We start from the raw sequence: 25,662 nt of genomic DNA, 5'->3' as shown, positions 1-25,662 counted from the left end.
TTTGTGCAAGAAACCACTTCCGTGAACCCAGGCAACCGCCCTGGGCTCAAAGATGCAGCCAGGACGCAGCAACAGCCAAGGAGCCCCAGGCCACACCCTTCTACGACCAAGCAGCCCCTCCAGACGCCCTAGAGACCCCAGGCCGAGAGGCAGCCACCGCCCTCCACACACACCGAGAAAGGCCCAAGGAATCAAAGACCCAGCACATCCCGCCAGTGCCCACCGATCCACACCCCAGCACTCAAACCCCCAAGGGAGGGCCCAGGGAGCCCCCCACCACAGAAGAAACCAGCCCAGCCAGCCCCCGAGGACACCCTCCCGGCACCCGCCACAGACACCAGCATCTCCCCAGCATGCTCACTCCCCAGACCGCGTGAAGGGCCGCCCTGGACCAACACACCACCCCCAAGACCACCAGGAGACGAGTCCAGTACCCAGCCACAGAGAGGAGAGGTACCCCACACACCTGTGGGGCTGACACAGCACCCTGCAATGCGAATCCTCAGGTGTGTTTTAAAATTGGAGGGATTGTCAGGGCAAATACAAACTTATTCTTCCTATTATTAAATATGGAATCATTTTATGCCAAGTAGAGTTAAAATAATACTGTGAATTATTTTTGTCCTAACAAGGAAATGAGTGAGCTACTCATTTTTTTATTATATATTTTTTGTTATGTGTGTCTTTGTGTTCCTTGTGTATGTTTCTGTAATGCTGAGTGTTTTTTGTTGTACTATTTGATGCCATTGTTATGTGAATTTTTAACGAGTTTATGAGCAGAATATGACATTCATTCCCACCTTTTCTAGAACTAAAATAGTGTGTTATGTGTGAAACTGTTTGAAAAACATGCATGTGATGTATTTCTCGCTCATATTGTGGCCTGTTTTTAAATAAATTAATATTATACAACGTGTGGAGGAGGAGCAGGAACGATAAGAGAAAGTGAGGTGAAAATATTGAGTCCATTAGACTGTTGACTAATTAAAATCCATTCCATCGCCATGAAACTCTCAAAGGCAGAAGCGAGAACATTCCTCCTCATGAGGTTGGCTTATCTTTTCCTTGAAAGCATTTGAGATAAAAAGAAAAAAAAAAAAAAATATGGAATGTGCGTGATGAGCCTTTTAACATCTTTCCTGAAACGTCATTATATTTTATAGCAGACTGTGACAAACGCTGACAAACAGATCACGCTGCTTTGGGGGAAAACATCTCGAACAAATGTGCAAACTTGTATCCATTAAGAGCAGGAAATAAACAAGAATGACACAGATAAATAAATAAATACAGCAGTGTTTATGTTTACTGTTGTGCATCGTGACAAGCGCTGAGGCAGAAAATAAATAAATAATCCAAGCCATAGGAGATATTTATATTACATAGAGCAGCTGCTGCCAGAATAATGACAAAAGAAATACTCTCGCAAAATATTTGAAAAAAGTCAGACAAAAGTTTGTATCAAAATAAGAGAAAGGTTAAAATAAACGATTTGTGTTCAAATGAAGTCGAAAAAGAGTAAAAAAGTTTAGGTGACTTCTGCCCCACCCACCAAACTAATTAGTTTATTCAAACTTTTGAAAACAAGCGCCCCCTTATGTCCAACTCCCACAATTCGCTCAGAATCCTGTGAAAAAAAAACCCATACATCATAATGATGGAATGAATGAGTGATAACACACATTTTAACAAATCTCATTTTGTAAATAAGTAAATGAAACAGTATTTAGTGCTAGAGGTGTCCCGATCCGATATTGATATCGGATATCAGTCCAATATCAGCCAGAAAACAAAAAATTGAATTTTATCAGACTGCATCTAAAATCTCTGATATACAGTATATTGTATTATATTTATTCAATTGTAGAATACTGTAGATATTATGTTGACGTTTAAAATGTATGTAATTAATTGGTTAATAATAAATGGGTGAGTTTTTCCTCATCCCTACTGTTGCTGACTATTGTTCTCTGTTTGAGTGACATCATCTGATCAAGCCTTTTCTAACATTCCACACTACAAAATAAGTAATAAAAGTATATATGATTCCTGCTCATATTGTATCGAGGCTGCAATATCATTAGTGAAAAAGTTGCATCGGGACATCCCTATTTTAGTGTCTCCTGAATAGATTTACCAAAATTATGGAAATGATCAGCTGGTCTCTCAATGAAATTGACCAAATTTTGTCGACAAAGAGAACGGGCAGAGGTGAGCCCGCCTGTCCTAGTGGAATGTTTGTGGTGGGATACACGATGGACCCTTGGGAGAAGTGGAGGGTCGTGTATGTCCATCTTATGTCCACTCTTATCAAAGTGATCAATGACATAAGGTTGAACACTGATTCAGGAAAAGTATCTGTTCTCATTCTGTTGGATCTAAGTGCTGCATTTGACACTGTAGATCATACAATTTTGTTGCACAGATTGCAAACATGGGTTGGACTAAATGGAAAAGTAATGCAATGGTTTAAGTCATACTTGGAGGAGCGAAGCTATTTTGTAAGCATTGGAAACTTTGAATCTGACAGATTACCAATGTCCTGTGGGGTTCCTCAGGGATCTGTTCTTGGACCCCTTTTGTTTAACCTTTACATGCTTCCTTTAGGACAAATTTTACAGAACTGTAAGGTTGATTATCAGAGCTATGCAGATGACACACAACTATATCTATCACTGACCCAGATGACTATGGTCCCATTGAGGTGTTGTGTGACTGTTTAGAAAAAATAAAACTGCTGGATGAGTGAAAACTTCCTTCAACTAAACCATGACAAGACGGAGGTGATTGTCTTTGGTAACAAGGAAAAGAGGACTGCTGTCAGCAATTATCTTGAGTCTCGATCTTTAAAAGCTAAAGACCAAGTCAAAAACCTTGGTGTTCTGATTGACTCAGATCTTACATTCAGCAGTCAGATCAAATCTATCACAAAAAACAGCCTTCTACCACCTAAAGAACATCTCCAGAGTGAAAGGTTTAATGGCTCAGAAAGATCAGGAGAAACTGGTCCATGCTTTTATCTCCAGCAGACTGGACTATTGTAATGGTCTTCTGACAGGAATCCCCCAAAAGAGCATCAAACATCTACAGGTGGTTCAGAACGCTGCAGCTCGGGTCTTAACCAAAACAAAGAGGTCAGAGCACATTACTCCAGTTTTAAAGTCTTTACACTGGCTCCCAGTCAGCCTCAGAATAGACTTTAAAGTTCTGCTGCTGGTGTATAAATCTGTGAATGGGTTTGGTCCAGAATACATCAGTGACATGTTAGTCAGGTATGAACCCAGCAGGTCTCTCAGATCTATGGACACAGATCAGATAGTGGAGCCCAGAGTTCACAGTAAACATGGTGATGCTGCTTTTAGTTGTTTTGCTGCAAAGAAGTGGAACAAACTGCCAGCAGAGCTGAAGTCAGCATCACATGTGAACATTTTTAAATCAAAGTTAAAGGCACTTTGTTTCTCTACTGCATATGATTGAGAGAGAGATTTTTGTCATGTTGTTGATGTAATGATGATTTTACTGATGATTTTAATTGATTTTACTGATGATTTTAAATGTTCTTATTGATTTTAAACAATTGAATGTTTTATCATGTAAAGCACATTGAGTTGCCTTGAGTATGAAATGCGCTATATAAATAAATTTGCCTTGCCTTGCCTTGCCTTTTCCGTTGAAGACGTGGAAGACATCTACATGATTGGAATTACGGTAGCAGGTATGCTGCTAATTGGAGCTGGCAGTTTTCTGACCTATTGCAAAGTCTGGATTACGTCGGTTACTGCTTGATTGATGGACCCCAAAGGCTAACAAAAAATAGCTCAGCCGGCCAACAACAATTCCTTATCTTCATTCGGCTCCCCCACAGCCAGCTTATCTATTCTCCAGGATGTTTGTGTAGAACATCCCCTCCTCCTCCTCCTCTTCCCTCAACAGCACCTGTGAACTTTGTTTCTGTATCAGATCTACTCAAGGTCATTTCACGTCATCTGCGCTGACTGTACTGAATGAAGTGATCGGGATCATGCTTCAACCTCCGGCCGGCTGCAATCCTCCCCTCCTCAAGTCCCCTCCCCTCAACCATACGTGCTGTGTCCTTAAATTTTGTTGTAATTGTGTTTCATTGTTTTGTTGACTGTGTTTTTTTGTACAGTGTACGCTGAGGAGATTTTTCCTACTTCTACACTCTGCTCCCCAAAGAGAACTCAGTTTAGGACCTGCCTTTTTCCCCCTCCTTTTTCTCCTGTTTTCCCACTTTGCATCTAATCATGATACGGGGCGCTGCCTTAGTGGCGACCCAGAGTTCTCTCCGCTCCTGTCCTCCCATGTCATATGTGATTGTCTTTTCATGTTTCGTGGACGGGGAGGTAATTGAAATGCAAATTTCCCCTTGGTGGGAAAGGACATCTCATCTCATTTCTATAGTTTTTTATCCAGTCATCTCCTTCCTGATGTGGGACAAAGACTGATCCTCCTTGTATTTTCAGTTCATGTTCTAATCAAGCTCATTTCTATCATCATTTTGTGTGTTTGTGTGTGTTCATTTGTGTGTTTTTGGTGTAATTTTGTGTATTTTGTTGTTGTTGTTTGTCTGTTCTTTTTATTTCATAATTTTCCTCTTATTATGTGTGGTGTTGGTATTATTTAAATTATTCTCTCTGTGTGTGTGTTTTTGATGTTGTTTGGTAGTTTTGTATGTTTTTCTGCTATTTGTCTGTATTTTGTAGTGTCTTTTTCTCTCATTTAGTGTGTCTTTGTTGTTGTTTTGTGTATTGCTGGTAATAATTAGTACTTTTCTTTCAGCGTGTGTGTTTTTGGTTTCATTTTGTGTATTTTGTAGTTGTTTGTTTGTTCTTTTTATTATTCAATACAGTTTGAACAGTCAATAATGAAAAGAGTCAGACTGTTCAAACTGACCAATCCCTGCCATTCGGTCTGAGTGGAATGAGCCAATGAGATGCCTTCATGTCTCGTCCATTCTATCGATGGATCGATTTATATTCCTACGATCCAACTACATCAATCTGTGCTCAGCAACTTGTCCTTCCTGATGATACATATTGATTTAAAATCCTTTCAAAAGGTAATCAATCGTAGCCACATAAGCCACACCCTTTTCCTTACTTTTTGTAAGAAAGAGGGTGTGGTAATACCGACGCCGTAAAAAAAGAACACATCAAAACATACATGGAGCCCAGTGCTTAATTTGTTAATCATCAGGTTCTGGAACAAACGGCAGGCGTTGATCCGACAGTAAGACAGAGACAAAAAACATTTTTTAAAGCATCTTTTGCTAACTATGTAAATTGGCCGATAATAATACGTGAACACAAACAGTCAACACAACCTAAATGTTTAATAAAAGAATGATGACTCTCTCTCTCTGAGTGACATCTGTCACATCTGCCATGTTTCAGCACCAAGGACAGCATTAAATCACCGCTAATTTAACCACAAAAGTCACTAAACTTTCAGAACACAAAAACCAACAAATATAAAATATTTACAAACATTTACACCCATAAGACCATAACTCATCGAATGAATCAGCAGCACAGCAGAAAAAAAAAAAAAATATATGAATATAAATATATATATATATATGTAACATGTGTGTTTACCTTTTCTATTCACCCAAAACAGCCAAAAAACAGCCATGGAGAACTTTGTATCCTCTACTTTTTTCCATTATTCCAGTCGAGGCCTGCCTTGTCTTTTATAAACCTAGAGCAGCAGATCATCTTAGCTTTGAACTGAGCCTCTGTCTTAATGTCTATATCAGAACTTTAACCTCTCTGTCCCTGAGTCCTCCTCATGTCCTGGATAGTTCTCCTCCTGTGTCCTGTCTGTTGGAGGCAGGTTCTCCTGTATTAGCATCAGTGCTACAGGTGCTGCTACTAGCTACGCTAACTGCTGCTACTAGCTATGCTAACTGCTGCTACTAGCTCTGCTAACTGCTGCTACTAGCTACGCTAACTGCTGCTACTAGCTCTGCTAACTGCTGCTACTAGCTACGCTAACTGCTGCTACTAGCTACGCTAACTGCTGCTACTAGCTCTGCTAACTGCTGCTACTAGCTACGCTAACTGCTGCTACTAGCTCTGCTAACTGCTGTTACTAGCTACGCTAACTGCTGCTACTAGCTACGCTAACTGCTGCTACTAGCTACACTAACTGCTGCTACTAGCTCTGCTAACTGCTGCTGCTGCTCCTCGATTTCCACAGGTTTAGATTCACTTTTTAGCTTAACAAACCCTTAAAATCCAAGTGCCTTTTTTAGTAATTTTCTACCATCTTCCAAAATGACAAGACACAAGTTTTGCGGGTTCCAATCAAATAAGTGCCGGTCAAAATCTGGGAGGTGCTGGATCTGGCTCCGACAAGGATATATTGTTGAAACCACAACAAGAAGAGGCTTTAAAACCATGAGTCTGTACTGTACTACACACCATTTTCCTCTGCTGGCTCTGTTTAGGGAAAAACATCTATGCTTGTCGCGCTATTGCCACTATGTCCACTCTTTGTTCGACTGGTTACTCACACGCCTGGTGAGCGCTTCCAGACTAATTAACTGTATTAAACAGGAAGGGATTCCTGGCTAAATCAATTAATTGTATCCAAGGAAATGACTCACGATTAAAGCACATCAAACTTTATATGAATGTGTTTTAAAACCACTTAATAACAAAGTCATTGCTGTTTGTGATGTCATGGCCACACCCCCAGCAGACAACAAAACGTGATGGAGGCGGAATGGATGGAACCATCTTTGGGTCTAATGTGGGGAACACTTTGTCTTTAACACAGACATAGATATTCAGCAGCAGCACATGTAGCGTTAGCTCGTTAGCATTAGCTCTTCAGAAGCCTCATGATAACCGTCAATCATCAAAAATGAGAACAGAAAAGTTAAAATCCAGTAAATGTTATTAATTTAAAAACATTTCAGTAATTTTGTGTCTTTGGGGTAATGTTTATGTGTTTATGCTGTCGTATGTTTCTGTGTATTTATGTTATGTTCAATTTTGTGTATTATCAGAATCAGAATCCTTTTATTTCTCATTGCACAAAAGTACAGTGAAAACACAATGTAACAGCTGTTATTGTCGTCGTCTCGCATTTATTTGGGGTTATTGTTTTCATTTTGTTAATTTTTTGTGTTTTTCTGAGTCATTTTGTGAGGTTTCTTCGAGGGTCAGACTAAATTAGACCGATGGCCACCTGTAGCCTCCAGGCCAGCAGTTGCCTATGACTTTTCTGGATCCATTTATTTTGGCTTCAGGTTTATAAAGCAGAGAATGGCTTCATAAACATGTGTTAGAGTGTCTAAATGTCAGCAGTAGCTTCAGACTTTCTAATAAATGCCTCTAATGTAGTTTCGACTTATTCTGATGCCATCCGGCTTCTTGTGCTGAGATAATAGATGTAACAAAGTGAAGCAGGAGGAGAATTTGATCACCTACAGCTTAATAAGCAGAAGGTCCTCATTATTGCACTAACCGTGACCCTGTGACCTGAAGCTAAGACAGCAGCGAAATGTTCCTCCATCCACACGTTTTTATCAACAGGACACTGGCTATGTCCTAAACACACACACACACACACACACACACACACACACACACATTCTCAAAGAAAGAGAGCAATCAGCCGTGATGTATTGGCAAACGACAAACCAGGATTAATGGATTAATAACACGTTGTTAAGTGTATACTCTGACTTCACTAATAGGAAGGTGAGGGGATTGTGGGATGTTAAGAAGCAATCTCACACACAAAACTCTCAGCTGAATTTAATCTCAGTGCTCTATTTGTGTCGCTCTGACAGCCAATCCCCTCGCTCCCTGTGTGTAATTGGGGGGGCTTCTCCATTCCGGGTTATTGGGGCTTCCATTAAAGCAGGCTCAGTGTAATCAGTAAAGAATTATGAGCGCCAGGGGCCAAAAAGTACACACTGAGCCTTTTTCAGGTCTGTAGAATTCACACAGCTATGGTTCACATTTTAGGCGTGGGCGGTGCCAGGCAGGGGCGAGGGGGCACTGAAGATACCCTTAGGGTACCCATAGCATCCCCCAAGCACCCCCAAACAATTCTGTGGTTTATTTAGATTTTCTTTATGTTAGACTATTATAATTTACTTTTCATTTGAAAACGAATAAATACATAAAAAAAACAAATTTCTAGACTAAAAACTTTTGACCTTACTTTGCGCTATAGGCTACTTCCAGTGTTGCTACCATTGTGAAAACAACTCTCTCTCTCTCTGAGTGGGTGGGGCGAGTGGTGTTGTGTGGGAGTGTGTGTAGCTTTGAGTGGAAGCGTCCTAGCTTTCTACTTTCGTTCTATACTGTGTAAATGTATGTTTTAGGTATTAACAGAGTGTTTGTAAAGTTAAGTCCGTGTTTTTTTTTGTTTGTGTTGGTGCCGACCAGCGCTGCTGGCGTTTTGTGTGGGTTTTGTGTTGGGACGAATAATGGGGTCGAATGTGGAGTTTACCGGCCTAACGAGGAAGCACGGTGTAAAGGTCGCCGGTGCTTCCTGATACTCGGTAGATGAATGTGCCCAGGCTGTTGCTGAGGTGGTCGGACCTCAGAGTGTAACGTCCACAGCCAGGATGAATGGAGCAGTTGTGCTTTGTGGAGAGCGGAGTGGTTATTAATGATATGTTTGTTGCCGTATCTTCTCTGTCCCTGCCGGCAAAACGAGTGACTTTGTCGAACGTTCCGCCTTTCATAAGTGATGATTTTTTGTGATAGAGTTGTTGTATGTCGCGGCCGCTTCTCGATGACAACGCCACCTAGTATTTTATGAGAGGCTAGGAACTCTTAGAATAATTTAAACAAGGCAAGCAGTGTAATCAACCAAAGATACAGTTTAACAGGTCTAATAATTAATTTATTGCAAAGATCTAAAATAATACCGTGGGTGGTGATGCCAGCAAAAAAAAAGGTTTAAGACATTAAAAGTTCATCCCAACGGGTGAGGAAGAGGGATGGTTGGCGGAGCTGGATTGTAGTCCCGTTCCTCTTCTTTCTCTATGGCGGAGCCTACACTGGGACAAAAGACCAGAGGCAGTGAGGTGTCCCCTTTCACAAAATCGTTTACAAGCAAGTGCAGTCAATCCCGCAAGAGTACTAGAACGGTACTTACACACGGGGGCAGAGATACTCTGCCCGCCTGCTGTGATCGGCGTCGTACTCTGGCTTCACCGCTTCACAGCCTCGCTGCCGCTGCTTCGGAGGCTGCGCCACTGCCGTCGCTTCGGGGGCTGTTGCTGCCGCTGTTGCTGCTGCTTCGGAGGCTGCGCCGCTGCCGCTGCTTCGGGGGCTGTTGCTGCCGCTGCTTCGGGGGCTGTTGCTGCCGCTGCTTCGGGGGCTGTTGCTGCCGCCGCTGTTGCTGCCGCTTCGGAGGCTGCGCTGCTGCCGTTGCTCCGGAGGCTGCTGCCGCTACTCCTGCCGTGTTCCTTCTCCTTCTCTCTCAAAACCAGCCGGTGCCTTCCCGTTACCCGCTCCTCTCCGTTCCGTAGACCGCTGTCTACCCGTTGCCTCCCCGTTACCCGCTCCTCTCCGTTCCGTAGACCGCTGTCTAGCCGTTGCTTCCCCGTTACCCGCTCCTCTCCGTTCCGTAGATCGCTGTCGCGTCAATTGTCCGCCCCCAGCTTTTATGCTCATTGGATCAAAGCTGATTGAAAAACAGTCTGCCACAGGTGTGAGGGTCCAAGTGATTAAAACAGGAAATAACAAGCGCAGCAATGCACAACAGTAAGAACACTTCAAAATAAAAGCACACACACAAACAAGCAAATTAGTTGTGCAAAATACTGGATGCCCAATTATCATCCTGTGACATCCCCCCCTACTTTAAGGGTGGCAGTCCCTGTCACCTTAGTCCCTGGACTAAAACAAGCTGGTGGCTGCCCAATGTTCGACCTAGTTGAGCGTCGTGGGCTCGGTGGCAGTCCCGGCGGGTTTACAGGAGGATCAAACAAAAACCAGTAATATGGGCCTTGGCCTTGTGGGTAACGTAGTTATTTCTCCTATAATCGATACAAAACCTCCAGGTACCATTTTTTTTCTGACTAGGACTATCGGCACGGCCCAGGGACTACAGCTCTCACGTATCCCACCTTTCTCCAGCATATCTGTAAGCAAGGTCTTGATCTCTTTGTACATTACAGGTGGTAAAGGTCGGTACCTTTCTTTGACGGGAGGGGCATCGCCCGTGTGAATACAATGTTGAACCAAGTCCGTCCTCCCGAAATCCTCATCATCTACCGCAAACACCTTCTCCCACTTCTGAAGCAGGGTCTTGAGCTCCAGCTGTTGTTGATCGGTCAAATGCCGACAGTCAATGAGCTTGCTCACCCCCTCCTTCGTGTGTTCCTCTTTGCTGGAGCCCAGGGTATCCACTACACCAACCTCCACGACACCATCCGGGCCCATGGTCAGGCTCAGGTCACGGGTTCCCTGGACATCCGCCTCCTCCACTTGGTATAACCGGCCCAGCTTCTGATAGCGTCCTATAGAAACTGGGTACGAATGGGGGTTACAGATACGAACAGGGACCCTCCCTCCGCGCACAACAGATAGGGTTCTGGCTATTCCCCATGCGTCCGCTTCAGGCATAGCCTCAAGAACTGCAGAATAGTCAGACCCCCAAGGTCCCATGGATGCGCGGCCCCACATAATCATCTCACTTTTGGGTGGTACCTGAACCGACCGATGGTCTGCGGGTCGAACGTAGCCCAAAAACCCGTCTCCCGGTGGTGTTGCGATGGTCCTCCGGCACACAGCAAAAGGTTCCCGCCACGCCTGCTGGGATTTCCATTTCTGGGGGGAGAGAGCTGGCTTCTCATGTTTAAAAACAGCATCCCAACACGCACCGATCACATTCATTCCAAAGAGCAGTGGGTGCGTAGAGCAATTGTCTTTCACAATAACGACACCTTTCTCCGGGATTTTTACACCTTCAACCTCAAAATCCATTATTGCATAACCAGAGTATGGTATGCTAAGGCCATTTGCAGCTTTAAGAGTTAACACCAGTGGGGATGTACCTTTTTCAACTTGAGAAATATTGTTCCATGACTTTTTGTTGAATTAGTGTAACTTGTGAGCCTCTCTCTAGCATCTAGCACATTAATCTGCAACTTGGCCTCTCCAGCCAAAGCACCCGATAACAGTTCAGTTTTCTAAGTTCAGTCAGGTCCTGTACATTTAAAATGCTAGACATTTGTTCTTTCCAGTCCCCATACTTAATGTCACTGTTTGGCCCATGAAACTTTGGCAACCAAGGTGCACCGGGATATATTGGCATCATCATTTTTTTTTTTTTTACAAGTATAACAACTTAAAAATAAAAAAAATCTATGGTTGTTACACTGCTCGTGCTTGTGTCCTGTCGACAACGCCAAAATGTATGTCGCGGCCGCTTCTCGATGACAACGCCACCTAGTATTTTATGAGAGACTAGGAACTCTTAGAATAATTTAAACAAGGCAAGCAGTGTAATCAACCAAAGATACAGTTTAACAGGTCTAATAATTAATTTATTGCAAAGATCTAAAATAACACCGTGGGTGGTGATACCAGCAAAAAAAAAGGTTTAAGACATTAAAAGTTCATCCCAACGGGTGAGGAAGAGGGATGGTTGGCGGAGCTGGATTGTAGTCCCGTTCCTCTTCTTTCTCTATGGCGGAGCCTACACTGGGACAAAAGTCTAGAGGCAGTGAGGTGTCCCCTTTCACAAAATCGTTTACAAGCAAGTGCAGTCAATCCCGCAAGAGTACTAGAACGGTACTTACACACGGGGGCAGAGATACTCTGCCCGCCTGCTGTGATCGGCGTCGTACTCTGGCTTCACCGCTTCACAGCCTCGCTGCCGCTGCTTCGGAGGCTGCGCCACTGCCGTCGCTTCGGGGGCTGTTGCTGCCGCTGTTGCTGCTGCTTCGGAGGCTGCGCCGCTGCCGTCGCTTCGGGGGCTGTTGCTGCCGCTGCTTCGGGGGCTGTTGCTCCCACTGCTTCGGGGGCTGTTGCTGCCGCTGCTTCGGGGGCTGTTGCTGCCGCTGCCGCCGCTGTTGCTGCCGCTTCGGAGGCTGCGCTGCTGCCGTTGCTCCGGAGGCTGCTGCCGCTACTCCTGCCGTGTTCCTTCTCCTTCTCTCTCAAAACCAGCCGGTGCCTTCCCGTTACCCGCTCCTCTCCGTTCCGTAGACCGCTGTCTACCCGTTGCCTCCCCGTTACCCGCTCCTCTCCGTTCCGTAGACCGCTGTCTAGCCATTGCCTCCCCGTTACCCGCTCCTCTCCGTTCCGTAGACCGCTGTCGCGTCAATTGTCCGCCCCCAGCTTTTATGCTCATTGGATCAAAGCTGATTGAAAAACAGTCTGCCACAGGTGTGAGGGTCCAAGTGATTAAAACAGGAAATAACAAGCGCAGCAATGCACAACAGTAAGAACACTTCAAAATAAAAGCACACACACAAACAAGCAAATTAGTTGTGCAAAATACTGGATGCCCAATTATCATCCTGTGACATTGTCACGACATGGGAAAATAGTCTCTCTTATAAAAAAGCTGTCGTCGGGATGCAAAGCACCACAGTTGAGTCATGTAGTGTCACATATGATTTTGAATAAAAGAAATGAGGAACTAAGTCTTGTGTTAAGTTTGAGAGTGGATTATTTTGATTATGTTATTTATGTTACGTCTGAAAATATGAAATGTCTCCACTGCAAGAAGGAGGGGCACCTGGTCAGGGCGTGTCCAGATTTTGGTGGGAGCGGCAGGTCAGCTGATAAACATACCGGTGGGTGAGCTGAAGAACAGGCTGAGGAGTTGATAGAAGCAGAGGCCACAGCGTCCCTAGAGGGGAGCGCTGATACTGCAGTTTTTCAAAAGAAAAACAAAAAAATAATTGCTGTGGTTTGCAGAAAACGAGTAAAACAAGTAAGAAAGCAAAAGTAAAATCAGGAAGGGAACAGAACTAATCTGAAGGGTCGGAGTTCAGTGCTGATGAAGTTTCTTCTCAGGTAACTGATAGTGAGACAACTGACTGCCGGTTTTCTCAAAGACAAAAAACATTCAGAGTTCTGATAAGAAGTCGAGGGAAAGACTGTTTTACTGACCATGTTTCCAAACTTAGGATGGAGCTAACTAAAGGTACTGCTGAAGATGATGATGATGATGATGAAGGGAAAGCTTTGCAAGTCAAGATGAATGTGCTAGGAATTTCCTTTCTCTTTGTATCTCTCTTTATGAGTCAATTTAGGATTGGCACTTCAAATCTTAACGGGGAAAGGGATGCTAGAAAGGGAGCCATGTTGTATGAGAGCATGAAATTGAAAAAAACAGATATGTTTTTACAGGAGACACACAGTGACACCTGTAATGAAGTAGACTGGAGGAGGGAGTGGGGTGGACACATTGCATTGAGCCATGGTAGCAGCAGCAGTGGAGGGATCGCTGTGCTGTTCTCTGACGGATGTGCACCCATGTGCTTCACTGTGACTGAGGCTGTTGGTAGTTCACTCTATTTTTGAGCAGTGTGAGCTGTTTTTGGTAAATGTCTATGCTCCCGCCAGTGGTCCAAACAGACTGTTGTTCTTCAGTGAGATTAACTCATTATTAAATTGCACTGCTGAGGACTCTATAGATAGGAACCATATTGAACCACATCCTGCTTCTAAAAGACTTTTGAACCAGGTCATTGAAAATCATGAGCTTGTAGATGTGTGGAGATCTTTTCACAATTAGAAGCAATACACATGGAGTCATAGCAGCTGGTTTTATTTCTTGAGCCAGACTTGATCGGTTTTATACCTTCAAGTATCAGATGAATGTGTTTAAGGATAGTTTTATTGTACCTGCCCCCTTTACTGACCACTCCCTTGTTTTTTGTGATATTTTTATTAACAGTTTTAAAACCAAAAGCGCTGCATGGTACTTCAACACATCTTTGTTGCTTGATAAAAATTTTGTAGAGAGTTTTAGATATTTATGGAAAGATTTTAGGACAACATGTAAAGATTTTAAGTCTTATAAACAGTGGTGGGATTGAGGTAAGGCCTAAATTCAAACATTCTGTCAGCAGTACACTCTCAATGCCACACGGGACATCACAAGATCCATGAAAGCTCTAGAGGCTGAAGTTGTGGAACTCCAATCACTGCTAGAGTCCACAGGAAAACAAGGACATACTAAAGTCCTAAAGGCAAAAAAGTCAGCTCTTACAAACGTACTAGGAACCAGAGCCCAGGGAGCTCTGGTCAGATTCAGGTTTCAGAGTCCAACTCATATGGATGTGCCGTCCAAATTTTTCTTTGGGCTGGAAAAAAGAATGGGCAGAGCAGGTATATCCATGTTCTGAGATCAGCAGCGGGACTGGAGCTAACAGAAGATAGAGCCATCAGGAGACGAGCTGTGCAATTCTTTTCCGGACTGTACACAACAGAACACTCAAAAGGTAATGAGTCTGTTTACTCCTTCTGTGACAGTTTGCCTTGTGTCTCTGAGAAGTCCAACCGTCGTTTGGGAGCACCTCTACACCTCCAGGAGCTGACTGCAGCTCTGCAGGCTATGGAGGGAGGAAAAAGCTCTGGTACTGATGGCCTTCCTGTGGATTTTTATAAGACTTTCTGGAAAGAGCTTGGTAAAGATCTTTTGACTGTGGTAAATGAAAGCCTGTTAGAAGGTGGACTCCCCCTTAGTTGCAGAAGAGCAGTGATTGCTTTGCTGCCAAAGAAGGGTGATCTTCATGAGATAAAAAACTGGCGTCCTGTCTCACTGCTCTGCACTGATTACAAGATCTTCTCCAAAGCGCTAGTCAACAGATTAAAAGAATTCATGGAAGAGATCGTGCATCAGGACCAGACCTACTGTGTGCCTGGTAGGTCTATTCATGACAATGTGTCATTAATTCGGGATGTTTTGGACGTCTCTAGTTCATTGGACATAGAACTTGGTCTCATTTCTTTGGGTCAAGAAAAAGCTTTTGATCGAGCTGAGCACCTCTACCTCTGGAATACTCTGGAGGCTTTTGGCCTCGACCCTGGTTTCATAGCTATGATAAAAGTGTTGTACCAGGACATTGAGAGTGTACTGAAAATTAATGGAGGATTAAGTGCACCATTAAGAATTCAAAGAGGAATAAGGCAGGGGTGTGCTCTTTCAGGCATGTTATACGCCATCTCTATTGAACCCTTGCTTTGTAACTCCTCACTGCTACCACACTGCCAGAGAGCTTTTGTTGTTTCGGCCTATGCTGATGACATTACTTTAATGATAAAAACGCAAACTGAAACTTGAAAAAATACTGCAGGAATTCAGCAAAATGTCATCTGCAAAGGTTAACTGGGCAAAGAGTGAGGGCCTGGCACTTGGGTTTAGATCCGCTCACATGCCTAAACGACCAGCAGGTTTAACTTGGAGGAGGAAAGGTTTTAAATATCTGGGAGTGTTTCTAGGGGATGAGGCCACCGTACAGAAAAACTGGGAGGGGGTGGTAGAAAAGGTGAAGGAGAGGTTAGAGAAATGGAGATGGTTGTTACCACAAATGTCATACAGAGGAAGGGTTTCAATTATCAATAATCTGGTCTCCTGTTGTCTCTGGCACATGGTGGCATGTTTAGAGCCCCTTGCTGGTCTCCTTAAGCAACTACAGTCTATTATGTTGGATTTCTTTTGGGACAATCTTCATTGGGTACCACAGTGTGCTGTTCCTACCAAGAGATGAAGGTGGGCATGGTCTGGTGCATTTTGCCAGTAGTGTTGCTGCCTTCAGACTCCAATTTCTTCAGAAATTCCACAACGGCCCAACTGATGTTGTCTGGAGATCAGTTTTTACATCTTGGCCAGGGGACTACAGATGAAAAATAACCTTCTGGATAATTCTGGCTTTTTTTTAGCCATGTTTGTTCACGTGTTATATGAAATTGCACTGTCCCCTTTCAGATAAACCAATCTAATCTAATCTAATCTAATCTAATCCAGGGTTGTCCCATGCTCTGACATCTACAGGTTTTACCACTCTGAGAAAGCTTGTTGATGTGGCAGTACTGTAACTGCTGCTCTTGGTCTTCGCTCTGCACGCTTTGTGGACAGAGCCTCAGACTTTTGAAGGCTAGACTCACTGAGGAAGAAAAAGAGATGCTTCACAATTACTGAAGCAGAGTGGAGCTCGCTGATTAAGGTGATCCTTTTCCTGAGCTGGGCCTCTCCTTGGGTTCTGGCAGTGGGAAAATGGAAGTACTGGTATTTTGCACTGCTACAGGAAAGTAGTTTTATGTTTTGTGTGTGACTGGACTGAACAGAAACAAACTGTGCAGCAGGGTGGACACGAAATAGAGACAATGGCTGAAGTTGGGTACCCATATAAAACCAGTGTGGAGGGTTTTATATAAAGACCCTCTAACAAAGACATCAGGAGACCTGCAGTGGAGCCGTAGCTGTAAATTATTTGGTGTCTCGCATTAATCCACTGGTTTCCAATGAATGTTTTTACTGTAAATCCATTGAAAATATTGTACACTGTTTTTTGGAGTGTGACAGAACTGTTCAAACTTTTAAAAAATGTTTTTGTTGTTTTCAAAGAAGTGTGGTCACAGACTGTTTTCATACTTGGGCAGGTTACAGGAAAGAAAATGCAGTAAAATGTCAACGCTTAAACTTCATAACTGGACAGGCTAAGCATGAGATTTACTTGTTGAAGAACAGTAAAGAGGTGAAGGACCTGTTTGTGTCCATGGTGAGAGCCAGAGTGTGATTGGACTTTAGGTTCTATAAGACAATGGAGGAGTTTATAAGCTTATGGTGCTATGAAGAGAATATCTGTTCTGTGGTTGACAAGGAACTCCTTTTCAGTCAGATATTTCAATGTGAGTTAAAATGATGTAAAAGTTTTGGATCATGTTGCAGAAAATTGAATTGTAAAATGGTTTAATAAAGTGTTTAATTAAAATCAAATCTCTCTCTCTGTGAGCATGCGTGAGTGAGTGGAAGGAAGGTGAACGTGGGAGCGTGAGTAGTTTTCAAACTTTTCTACCTTACATGTGTCTGTTAATTAATCTAAACTTTTTTGTTTTTAAGTGTTGTGTAGTCAGTGGTGAGGAGTTGGGATGTTTTTTTTGTGTCTGTGGTTATTTTTTTTTGCATCGCGGAGACCTGGCATTTGGGCGGGTGTGTGTAGACTTTTTATATCCACTGTAGCTGGTTATGATTTACAGTCTGCATAAACAGGACTGAATCATAACATAATCTAATCACTAGAGCAGACATGGGCTCGTCTGTGAACGGTCACATTTACAGACCTTGGAGTCACTGTTAGCTTATTAATAAATGGGAAGAGATTTGTCACCTAAATAATAAGGATCGTCTAGACCACAAGGAGTGAGACTCAAGGTCAAACAGTCACAGACTGACTTGATAATAATGTATCGTTTTTCTGCAGTCAGTGTCTTCTCCTCGTCCTTCGCTCTCTGCTCTGTTTCAGGTGTCATGAAGCTCAACTAGTCTGGAACACTCTGATGTTCTATCTCTATATCCTGTTCTGTTGGTTCTTCTGTTTACTAAGCCCAACCAGTCCACGCAGATGGCTGCCACCTCTAAACCTGGTTCTAACGGAGATTTCCTCCTGTTAAAAGGGGGAGTTGTTTCTTCCCACTGTCACTAAATGCTTGTTCATGTGGATCTTGTTGGATTTTTTCTTTCTTATTATGAATTTTATATTTTGATAAACGCATTGAGATGATTTTGTTTTAAATTACGCTATACAAATAAAGTTGAATTGAATTGAATTGAATTGAATTGAAATGATGCCCATGTTTGAGGCCGAGGGACTGTTTGACAGGCTGACATGTCGTCATGTCATCAAGCTAGTCCGGGTGTCATAGTCTGAGTTTACCAAAAAGACACACAGATCTGCAGTGGAGGATTCTACATGAATGTGTAGCTGTCCCTGTCTTTGTGTTCACGTTACTGATGGTTGTCCCTTCTGTGGGTGTCGAGAGATGGTTTTTCACTGTTTTTCAGTGTCATTGACTTTCACCTTTATTCACCCTTTTGGGAAATATCTTCCAGGGGTTGGGGAGGGGTTCCACATCACGGTTTTTTTATGTGCTTTTAGATACTCTCGTAAACACAAAGAAAAAAGCCAATTGTTGAACTTTAGGAAAGTGCGAGACACTGGATGTGGATGTTACTCATTTGTTTTTTAACCTGATCAAATCCTAGATTTGAACTTCTACAGGAGTTTGTATGAGCTGGACACTTTTAAAACTGTGTGGTGTTTTAAAGATATTCTCTGTCGTCTCTAAGAGAAAGCTTCTATTTGGAAATGTGATGGTCATATACATGTCCAAACATGCTGTAATACAATGATGTGTTACACAATGATGTGTTAAAAACAAAAATTGAAAAATCTCTCTCTCTCTCTCTCTCTCTCTCTCTCTCTTTCTAATAAATAAACAGCGAGTTGTATTTAATGGGCATTTGTTTTGTTTTTTTTTTCCAAACAGCATTCTTTCATTTGGCAACGTAACCATGACGTCAGTTCAGCAAACAGCAAATGCACTGAATTTGAAGCTGGTGAGATGTTACAGGTAGGAATGGGAGACCGACCCTGAACTAAAACCTGGATCACGCCTATCCCAGGAGACAACTCTGAAGTATTGTAACACAGAAATAAGAGCTCACTCTGCCAATTTCAAATGCCCACGTTGAGAGAGTATTTTCCCAGGTGACCCTGTTGAAGGATGATTCATGTGATTACGGCTCCTTTCCAGCATCATGTAAACGGACTGACAGTTGTTGATCCATGTATTAACCAGCTGACCTGACTTCCAGTGACTGTGAATAGTTCTACACGTTTTTATCATTGTTCTAGTTAAAGGAAAGACGCTGAGTCTGCATAAAGGTAAGATGAGTTTGATGTCATCTCATCTTATTTGCACTTGGACTGATTTTGGTAAATGTAGCCCACTTATTCTATGGCATTTGCTCATTGATTTAAAAACTAGTTGTTTGTGGTTTTGTGTGTTTTCGGAACAAAATAAGTTATTATTATTTAGTATAAATGTATTTACTACTAATACTAATATATTTATATATTATATAAATATAATGTAAAGTTTTATAATGTAAAAAAAAGACATTATGGAAAACAAAACAATATTTAACAGAATGAAGTTAAATCATATTTGTATTCAAGACGCTTTGATAAGAATGACTGTATATTGCTAAAATAGGCTACAAAAAATCATTTTTTAACATATTCGGTTGGTGTGATGTGCTTTGGGATTTTTTTTAATGAAAAGATGAACATTGACTCAAAAGAGGTTGAAAAACTCTCAGAGTTTTTTTTCCACATGATTTCCAACCTTCTGACGTTTTAATGATTTCCTAATAACTCTTAAAACTAAACACTAATGAGACCTGATCCAACCTTTGGTAGAGTCAAATATTGGTTTGTATCAGTTTCCTATAAGAAAAGTCATTTTGCTTTTTTAACATCATGTCTTTCTTCTTCATGATTTTGTGTAGAGCCCAAAGTAAATGCAAAAACAGAAAAACAAAACAACAAAAAACACACAAAATGAGTCCAAAAACACATACAAATACAGTAAAAAATACTCTAAAAGACATGAATTACAGAAAAATACCCTAAACGACTACAGAAATACACAACATTAATACACAGAATGACTCAAAAACCAAAAATATATAAACAAATGAATCCTTGTCTCAGGTTATCTTAGTGTGAGTGAGTTTTTCTTTTCCACATGATTTCTAATTTTCTGACGTTTTAATGATTCCCTCAGGGAAACTTATATTAACCCTTTAGACGAGACACTAATGAGACCTTAGCCGACCGTTGCTAGCGTCCTAAATCATCCATAATGATGCTGACAGGACAGACTGGGAGCGAACGCTGGATTCTATTAGCATCTCCCTCTGATTGTCCAAAGGTCAGCGTTGGTTCCCACAGGGAGAGATTATCACGCTGTTTCCCCTGTGGCCTCACCTCACCGTTTGGACCACGTTAACCAACGCTCCTGTCACTTTAAGACCAAAGCCAGCTGACAATGATGATTGGAGGTTGGGCTGATGTATGATTGTCACATGATTACGGGAGTGTCATTTGTATTCCACAGCTAGCTGCTAAACAGAGCGGCGCTAACACACCTCTGTCACTGCCAGCGTAATAGATACACACACTGGTGTGTGTTGCATACCAAACACGTTATAGAGACTGAATAATAATACAGTGTGGTTCACGGAGCTGCTGCTATTGTACATCTCGTTCATCCTCTGGGAAATTAACTGTGGCGAAGCAGCATTACACGAATTACTAAAGTAATCCTGTACTGACACCGCCTTAATCTGCACTGGGATGTGTGAGATCACATCACAGCCGTGTACATCAGTGTAGAGACAAGGGCCTCCAGATAAATAGATAAGTAATATACACACCGTGTGGAACTGAACGGGAAGTGAACAAGTCAGGGCTGTAAATAAAGAAAAAGTCACTAAAGTCAATAGTTCTTAAATATTTGTCATGTTTCATATCATTTAATCTTGAGCTACATATTTAATAGGGATGAGCAAATACAGCATTATCTGTATCTGTACTCAGAGTGGGCAGGGCCTAACCCGGAAACGCCCTCTGAAGCACTCACCCAGTCACTCTCAGCACACACTCAGAGAGAGAGAGAGAGAGAGAGAGAGAGAGAGAGAAAGTGTGTGTAGCTTAATATTATTTTATACCACACACAACCCGAGTCGCATTCTACCAAGCACCACGTCACCACGCAGACACAGTCAGCTACTTTCATTCAATCCGAGCACAGACATTGGCCCATTTAATAATACTCGTGCTCAGCAAAAGTGCTCGTTTCAGACAAGTATTGGGCTCAGCTCTAATATTTAATCTATGTTCTGCATTTTGGATTGCAGCAGGTCATGTATGGTCCTGCAGCAAAAATGAAGCAGAAAGCAGCCTGAATTTATCATTAATTTACAACATTAAACAATGTGTTGATGCAATTTTTTGTAGTCAACATTATCAATTGTTACTAATCATTTTTGCATTATTGTATATGTTACACACATTATGGTTGAGTGAATCTCGAGATGTTATATATATATATATATATATATTTTTTTTTTTATTCTATTTTTTACATTTTTTTGCCTCCCCCGCCACTCTCCCACCCCCAGAGGAGGAGGGGCCAGGCGGAAGCCCCTCCCACTAGTGAGTGTTCGCAGCTGATTCTTTTAATGGCACTAACCAGTCACTGCGGGTGAACTGAGACAATGGCAGTGTTTAATGTTAGCTTAGCAGCTACAGAAGAAAGAGTTGTTTACCTTTAACTGGGACTAAACTTTGATATAAAAACTCTTTAATGTTTGATGAACATCTGGTAAGAACATCTAAATAACCACTGGTTTATTATAAACTTCTGTTGCAATTCATTCAGAAACTATCAGGAAACTTAGATTTAAACATTGTTTCACATGGAAACTTAAGTTGACTGCATTTCTTGTTCTTTTACTTGTAAAGTTTGGTAAATATTTTATTGTTTAACAGGAAATACAAAGAATGTGTGTTGAGTTTGAGACTTGTTTAATTTAAAGATGTATTAAGCTTATTTCAGGTGCTATGTTAACTGTGTAGTTAGAACTAGATTTGGTTAATGTGAAAGACAAATAAGATAAAAGTAGTTGGTTAAATAAGTAGTTAAAAAATGATCTACATTGCTTTAAAAATGCTGTGTTTTAAAACTGTTTAAAAATACCTGAGTTAAAGTATTAAGTTAACGTACTTTTAACAATCTGATTTTGTTAAAACGTGTGGTTAAAATGAATGATAATTATAAATATTTGCTTTGTTTCTTTAATTAAGACCGGGCAAATAAATACTATACACACATGTTAAAAACTTTTAAAATGTTTTTTTAAATAAAAAAATGAAAAATAAGTGATTAATATTAAAAGTGAAAAACCTTATACTGATTTAAAACTGTAAAAACTAAATGTAAGACTTATTTTCAAATCAGGAACAGCACAGCATTGAGATCACACCTTTTATTGATATTTAAAGGTTTTAAACTTTTGTTCTGTGGCTGGATTTTAGATTATCTCCCCTCATGTTTCTGCACCTTAAAGGGATCCTCCACTGTTTTTTTACAAATTTGGCCTAAAACCTTTGAAATGTACTTATTAGTAGATCCATGTCTAATAAAAACACATTATTATCCACCATATTTGTTTTATTCACTTTTAAAAATGGGATTAGTTTACAATTTTAAAAGCTGTGTTCTAACCCTAACCCTTGAAATCACATGACTGATGATGTCACATGGCCCCATTGCCTGTAAACATCTCATTGTTTTCTGTTGGAGTGAAACATTCAGCCTGATTTTTAGATCATTTAGTAACTTGTTAGTTCATTTAGCAGTTTTTTAGTTCATTTAGCAGTTTTTTAGTTCATTTAGCAGATTTTTCAGTCACAATGACAACATGTGCTGCTTTTGGTTGCTCTAAAAAAACAGGAAAAGTTAAAGATGTCTATGTAAACCTCTTTTGTTTACAGAAAGATAATAAAAACAGTTGTTACCTGAAAAAAAAATTTGTGACTGCAGGGGGCGACAGTTCCAACTCAGTGTTTTAGTAGTAAACAATGAAGCAGAGAAGAAGAGCTCTCCTAAAGGACTCTCCTCTCCCTTGAACAGTGCGCTGACACACGGTGGTGGATGAAGTTGGCGAGTAAATCACAGACTGTTGAAGGTAATCCCACCCACAATGTCTTTAACTCTGGCCTCCATATGCCGTACTCTACATTGTTGGACTTTGAAATGTTTTTAATACTTATGTATCCTTTTTATTTGATCCTACTTATTGTCTAACTTAGTGATTAACAACTGACATAAAGTCTATCCCTCCATGTTACATTGTATCTCACATGTATGATATATCATAGAACACTCAAAGGTTTTTGGCTCTAGTTCACCTTTCTCTTATTTCTGAATCCAAGTCCCTCCTTAAGTCTAACTACAACATTTTACTCAGAACTCTATGAAAAACATTTATAGATCATAATGATGTTTTAAAGAATCTCATTTTGTAAACAAGTGAATGAAACAGTATTTAGTGGATAGATTTATTTCTATAGTTTTATTGTTTACATTCATCTCCCTCCTAATGTGGGACCAACACTGACCTTTGTATTTTCAGTTCATGTTTCAATCATTTTAGTGTCATTTTGTCTATTTTGTTGTTGTTTGTTTGTTTTTTTATTATTATTCAGCATATTTTTTCTCTTATTTTGTGTGTTTTTGTTGTTGTTTTTTGTGTGTTGTTGGTATTATTTAAATTATTCTATCTCAGTGTGTGTGTTTTTGTTGTAGTTTGGTTGTTTCTCTCTTGTTTTAGTGTATTTTGTATATGATATTGTGTTTTTTTTTTTTTTCATTGTGTCTTTATTGTCATTTTGTGTGTTGCTAGTAATGTTAAGTATTTTTTCTCTCTTAGTGTGTGTGTGTGTGTTTTTGGTGTCATTGTGTGTATTTTGTTGTTGTTTTTTTCAATTATGATTATTCAGTATATTTTTCTCTTATTTTGTGTTTTTTTTGTCGTTTCAGTAAATTGTTGGAAATATTCAGTGATTATCGTTTTTATCTAAAAACAAACATTATAAAACTCACTTTCTCGATTACTCCCTGTAGTGCCATCATGTACCCCTAGGGGTACACGTACCCCCATTTGAGAACCACTGATGTAGAGCATCATAAATAATTACACTGCTTCATTTGACAGGTCCAAAATGCAGCTTTCAAAACCTTTTATTTTTACAGAAATGAGAATAACAATAAAAATGGTTAAATTGGTACATTTGTTTACATTCTTTATTTAAGAAGCTAAACTCTCCCACACAAGGTAGGCATAATAATTATAAATTATTTATTTTTCCATTTCCAATAGCCTACAGTACCTATAAGTTTGAAAGTGTCAGCATTTTGTGCGTTTCATAGCCCAAATGACTAAACAGCGCTATTTACTGGAACAGCTGCACAGTCACTCTGCTGTAAGGCAGAGGGAGGCCACGCCCCCTCCCAAAGGCACGTTGCTCCTCTGCCTCCGTTCTCATTGCGTGTTTTTACGTGTTTGCGCATGCGCAGTCAGTTCCCCAAGATGACAACAATTTACGTCCAAAGGCTGCTCTCTACGCTGCCTTTGGACGTAACCGCGCTATGCTAAATGCTATACATAAGTTCACAGTACATTAGTGAATAGATGCCATGTGACCGCTGCTGCTACGTTCTCTAGCTAGTGGGCGGGACAACACTACAGTCATGATGACAGCACTAGAGACAATAGAGAAACTTTCTTTTGAGGAAAAACGACAGTTTTTAAAAGATGGAAGCCAACACCTGAGTTACCAGACCTTCAGCAAAGGTTAGGTAGCTCACAACAGATGTGTTGCCGTGTCATGAGATATATGTTGTTGGGAGAGTATGGAGGCTATATTAAATAATTGTTTCTTTAATGGTGTTTATGATGTTGATTTTGTTAGATGGCTAAATGCTTGTTCATGTAGATCTTATTGGGTTTTTTTCTTTCTTATTATGAATTTTATATTTTGATAAGCACATTGAGATGACTTTGTTGGAAATTGCTTTATACAAATAAAATTGATTTGAATTGAATTAACCCTTGTCAGCAGAAACATATGAAATTGTCAATCGTGGTCTCTATTTGCAACGTGCCTACCCAACCCTAGTGGTCACGGCACGTCACTGCATTTGAATATATGTAAATGAGAGAATATCTATTACTCCTGCTCTAATTATCCACCCTCCTATGGAAATGAGCCTCAGAGCAAACACCAGCACTATTTGTCACTTTCAGTTAGAGCAGTTACTGACGCTGAGACTCACAGATTTAATCTCTCACTCACGTACATGTAGGGCGACTATATTTTCATTTCCAAAAAAAGACCCCACTTAAGCCCAGAGCTTAATCCAGCAGTATCCAACGTTTTCTTGAATCTATACCTTGTAACAACAAAATACATTTTAGTGGATAAATAAGTTGTTATTGTCTATAAGGTATACAAATGTTGGTATCTCTCTATAACATAGACTTAAAAACAATCAGAAATCAGTGGTGACTCAAGTCGTCCTAAAATGGCTTATAAACCATCTTAAAATCTCTCTATCATTGAAACAATGATGGATCAAAACTATAACAAACAACCATCAAGGCTTACAGAACATTAGATAATCATTTGTATACACTTCAATCAATAAATGTGACTTTAACTTCCTATAGCATACGTTTCTCTGAGTCCCCATGGAGGTTTTGGTCTGACGGTCTGGACAAGGCATGTCTGGGTGAATCCAGACGTATGGTCACCCTAGTAAACACATGTATGCATCGATGCACAGCACACACACTTCAAAATGTGATCTCACAGCGTACAAAGAGTTTATCTCGCTTCCTCAAATGTCCTCATTACTCAGGGCTGTTGATTCAGGGACGTTAGTTCAGGCTTTCAGAAGATCTGTGGAGAAAGCTTTTCAAAGAAGCCATTATAAAAACATGCTTCCACGACTAAGCGCTGCTCGTTCAGGTCTTTGTGTCTCCGTCTGCCTCGGCGTTGAGACTTTGAGCAAA

At 41.0% G+C, this 25,662-nt stretch overlaps 1 pseudogene; it reads right to left on the bottom strand.

The window, feature by feature from the left end:
• Positions 1-11,609: 11,609 nt before the first annotated feature.
• LOC114471899 (uncharacterized) overlaps positions 11,610-25,662 on the bottom strand; it is a 37,234-nt pseudogene continuing 23,181 nt past the window's right edge.

The sequence above is a fragment of the Gouania willdenowi genome, chromosome 11 (assembly GCF_900634775.1).
Source record: "Gouania willdenowi chromosome 11, fGouWil2.1, whole genome shotgun sequence".
Taxonomy (NCBI): domain Eukaryota; kingdom Metazoa; phylum Chordata; class Actinopteri; order Blenniiformes; family Gobiesocidae; genus Gouania; species Gouania willdenowi.
The sequence above is the reverse complement of the archived record's forward strand: the minus strand, read 5'-3'. Positions and strand labels throughout refer to the sequence as shown.